Below are 5,091 nucleotides of genomic sequence, written 5' to 3'. Positions count from 1 at the left end.
CTACACAGAGCCTTAATGAATTTCACTTCAACAAACTATAACAACAGAATCATAAAGACACAATCAATTGTCAACATTTGGAAGCAAAGAATACAGAGCATAATCTGCCAGCACTGTGTATCCAGCATACAGTGCAGCTCTTGGGTGCGAATGTGTGAAAGAGTTGGTGAGAAGCTGAGAGCTAAAAACAGCATCATGTGGGAAAACTCAAGTTTGAAAACTTGTTATTGATTTTGCCTCTTTTCCCAGTTTCTCCTCCCTGCTCACCCCTCACACAGCTTCAAACTTCTATTTTTAGGAACAACAACTACTCTTAACTTTTAGGTCACGAGTGATGAAGGTCTTTCACAAAGTAGGATATACAGTATGAGAAGTTCTAAATAAGTTTGGTGATTTGCTTTTGGTTTTTTCCTCCAGGGAGCCAGAGTTGCAGGGAGGGAATGAGGGCGGATGCCAGGTTACATCCTGATTTCTGTCTATCATTCTGTTCTGTGAACTCACTAAATTGATAAATGTTTATATTTACTTTTCAATATTAATATTTTGGCTAATGCAATAATTTTTTTATTGCACCCAACAATTTTTTCTTCCTAAAAAACAAGTGTTTCTCCTCAAAACTCAATGTGTGTATCCTTGGGGTCAAACAGATATGTCGAATACCTTTGTTTCCTCATAAAACATTTGCCAAACTGATTTATTAGCTTTTCATTCTTTGTCTGGTGAATTGCAGCATTGTTTGGCATGTTACCTCCACCCGGTGATCAGCAGAACAGTGTGAATCCTTTGGCCATCACCACAAACTCAACAAGGGCACCTTTGAAAGAAGAACAGCTCCACAGTGTCCACAGTGGTCTCACTACCAGAGGTCTGAAACGCCACCGAAAATCTCTAAATATGGATGCAGATGTGGAGGTTTGTGTGATGGATGTAGCAAATCTGACTTTTATTAAGGAGACTAGCATTTATTTCCTTTTTTTACTGATCTACTTCCTTCATGTCCTCAACAACAATAGTTGCCCTGTGATATAACAGAAAGAAAATCATCGGGGGTTCACCAGAAATTGCCTTTATCTGGAGACAATGCTTTGACACTTCAACTGAACTGACCGGTCAAAAATAAAGCAAAAAAGGACAAATGTGCTTGAACTCTTAGGTTTTATATTTAGTGTTTTTGTGGCTGTAGATGTAAATAAAGTGTTGCAGAGCCCATAGAAAGCTGACCACAGAGAGGAGCTGAATGTTACTGACGTAAGCTTGTCGCTGTGGGCTGCACCGACTCATGAAGGAGAAGTCTGACATTTTGTGTTTCAGGTGAACTCCTGCAGAGTTCATTTAATCCCTGAACTACCATGCGTAGGCTGAGAGCACAAGTCGATACCCGCCTCTGTGTCTCTCTCTCTGTTTCCTGCAATCACACCAGCAGCATTAGCGTCCCTACAGCAGATGTTTAAAGACACAGTATTGTTCAGCGCAGGAGATGAAGCACATCTGTTACAGCTAGACATCCACGTTGATTTTCTTGGGAGGTTTTAACTTAACAGAAAACATAAAATTGTTTTGCTCTCAAAGAAGATTTATGAATGATTAATAAACTGATGTCTAAACACAGGCGAGCGGTTTCCTTCCACAGAAAGCTGGATCAACTTATTTCTCCTATTTAACTTTTAAGATACCAAAGCATTTTTCCTAAAAAAGGTTTTATTTTAAAAATATTCTTTTAACTTCAGAAAGTATTCAGACCCCTTCACCTTTTGCACACTTTAGTTTCTTGTAGATTAATTTGTAAAGCTGTAAAATTGCCATTTTTTGCCAATCAGTCTACACTTAGTAAGCTGTAATGACAAAGTGAAAATGTTAGAAATATTTGCAAATTTATTAAAAATCAAAAACCGAAATCTATCATTTACTAAAGTATCCAGTCCTGTTGCTGTGACACTCCAGATTATGCTTAGATACAACCAGTTTGCTTTAATTTCCCTTGATATGTGTCTAGACCCTGACTAAAGTCCACCTGTGGCAAACTGAGTTCAATGTACACAGTTTACAGAGGCACCCATCTGTGTATATATCGTCCCACAAATTACAATGCACATACGGACAAAAACCAACCCATGAAGTTCAAGAAACTTTAGTGATAAAACTGTGCTGAGGCGTAGATCGGGACAAGGGTATAAAACCTGATCTAAAGTCCTGAGTATTTCCAGGAGCACAGTGGCCTCAGGACTCTCCCAGTAGTTGGTCATCCAACTAAACTGAGTAAATTGGGAAGAAGGGCCTTGCTCAGGGAGGTGACCAAGAACCCAACAGTCCCTCTTCAGAAGTCCCCTGCAGAGATGGAGAACCCACTGGAAGGACGGCCATCTCGGCAATCAGACCTTTATGGTAGAGTGGCTAGACTGAAACCATTGCGAGTAAAAGGCATTTGACAACTGTTTGGAGTATGTCAAACAGCATTAAAAGGACTCTGAGAGCCTGAGGGGAAAAGATTGTCTGGTCTGCTGAGACAACAACTGAACTCTTTGAGCAGAACGCTAAGCACTGTGTCTGATGAACACAAGGTGCTGCTCATCACATGGTTAGTACCATCCCTACACTGAAGCATGCTATAAGGGTGTTTCTCAGCATTGGGGACTGGTCAGGACTGTGTGGTTTAACAGCAGAGAGTAGTCACACTCTGGCCACTGTAGTCATATCCACAACATTTTATTTATGTTTATTTTATTTCACCTATATTTTACCAGGGAAAACCCAGTGAGGTTTCACACCTTGTTTCCAATGGTGCCCTGGCCAAGACGTTGCATATAAAAACAGACAATGACAAGATCATTGTATAGAAATTCAAAAATTACAAAATTAAAAACAGGGTAATGAACTAGTTAAAAGGAGATAAAAATAAAACAGAAACAGGCAGTGAGGACACAGACATAAATGCTGTTAAGAGTAATAACAGGAACAGACAGCGAAGGACTTGTTCATCAGGGCAGTTATGACAGACTTAAATTCTGACAAGTTTATTTTGTAGATGATTCAAGAGAGATACAGATTCAACAGCAGCAGTCATAGTCTGAGCAGTAGCCATATCCACAACCACAGCTTCAGCCATCACGGCCAGGTGTAGCAGCTGTAGCTGTGCTCACAGTCACGGGCTGTTGCAGCTCAACCTTTTGAAAGGAGGAAGGAGCAGTAAATGCATCCAGTAAAGAGTCACGCCTTCTCCCCTTTCTGTGGTATCCGCAGAGTGGTTCCTTAATCTGGCAATGTGTTAAGACTGGACAGCACTGATGCACAAATTTTTTCTTATTGATGAGGAAACATGTAAAAATGTTGTGAGAGAATGCTAAAGTACATCAGAAAAAATAAATCCAGATATGGAGGTTGAGGATTTCCTCTGAGTTTGTATTGTCTACATTTTCCTCTGGCATGTTTTATGAACCACTGACTGATTGAAATGTCCCAAATCAGACTGAATTTACAATTGAGTGCTTTTCAAACTAATGACTGAATTCCAGATCTACTTCAAGGTTGCTAACATGCTAATATTAGCATCTAGGAAAGAGGAAAAATTTTGTGCATGCGGTAAATCTTTAGAATCATTACCAGTGAACAAACAGTATGCTGGGATGTGCAGAAATGAATGTTTTCAGAGAGCTGCTAATCTCTGAACACTACACACCATGAGACTGAGATATACAGTAGGATGTAGGAGGGAAGGTAAAACCTGTCAGCAGGAGGAGACAGAGATTAAGAGACACTTAATGATCTTTCACACCCGCAAGTTTGAGGTGTTTTGCTTTTAAACTCAACAGAAAGATCAGGTCAGAGGTTTGAAGGGTCTGAAATAAAATGTCAAGTATCAGGAAGACAAAAGTGTCCATGAATGTTAGAGAAAGAAACTGTGTTCAGAGCGACTGTGAGAGGAAGGAAGTGATGGATGAAAAAAGACAGGGGAGATTTAATGGAGTTGGACAAAAGGAAGAAGAGCTTTGCATAAATGAACAGAGATGAATCTGACAAATGTGCACAAGATATTTGGACACTAAAATCCTGATGAAAGCTTGTGTTCAGACCTAGTTCATACTGAAGACAGACAGGCCTAAACAGTTCGATATCACGTGGTTGGCACTTTTCAGACTTTATTTTGCCATCATGTCATTGTGGATGTAGCTCTGAGATACCTGTGTGCATCCCATCTGACCGCAGCCTTTGTCCCATTCTGTATTATTGTGTGAACCTACATAATTCTGTTATGATTTTCTTCTACCATAATTTCTTTGTTTTGTTGACACTTTTGAACGAGCCATTATTTTTTAGAATATTTGGTTTATGTGCTCTGTGACATTGTTGCTTTTATTAGTGTACAAAAAGAGAGTGCTCTAATAAATAAATGATTTTAACTGTTGGAGGCAATAAAAATAAAACAAATCTGACTGGTTTGTGTGTGAGTGGCATTATACCACTTTTTTTATTTGTGTAATCAAATTTTGCAAAACAGTACCTGTGTGTGTGTCTATCTGAATACAACAGTATTATCACCGAGGCATCATTTAAGCTCATAATGTTGTAGCAGAGAGAAGCGGTGCCATCACTGCCATCTATGATGACCTGCAGGAAGGTGTATGTGTGTGTGTGTAAAAGACAAGGAAAAGAGGAAAGCTCTGGAAACAGAAAATCCTGTGATATCAGACATAAATCTGACACTTGGATGCACGAATGCCTCAGAAAGTGTATAACACGCACATGCAGTATCTTCCCACTGTCCTTCAACCTCAAGCCAAGGTGAAACTCTGCAGAAACTGCAGAATGAGAGGCAACCTGCAGGGGGAGGAAGATACAAAACAGAGAGAGAGAGCAGTGACAGAGGGATGCATGGAAGGAGAGCAAAATGTAAAATAAAAAAAAACAGACAAAAAATGAGGATAAAAGGGGGAGGGAGGGGAGAGCAGATGGAGCGAGAGGAAGGGCAGAATAATATGGAAGGAAAAGATAAAGAGAGAGAAGGGAAGAGAAAAATGCTTAAGTTAGATCTTTATATTGATTTGAAATAATTCATTAATTTCTCTTTATATTTTATTTATGTATTAAACTTTATTA

The sequence above is a fragment of the Monopterus albus genome, unplaced genomic scaffold (assembly GCF_001952655.1).
Source record: "Monopterus albus unplaced genomic scaffold, M_albus_1.0 scaffold131.1, whole genome shotgun sequence".
In the NCBI taxonomy this organism is placed as follows: Eukaryota; Metazoa; Chordata; class Actinopteri; order Synbranchiformes; family Synbranchidae; genus Monopterus; species Monopterus albus.
Note: the sequence above shows the minus strand (reverse complement) of the source record.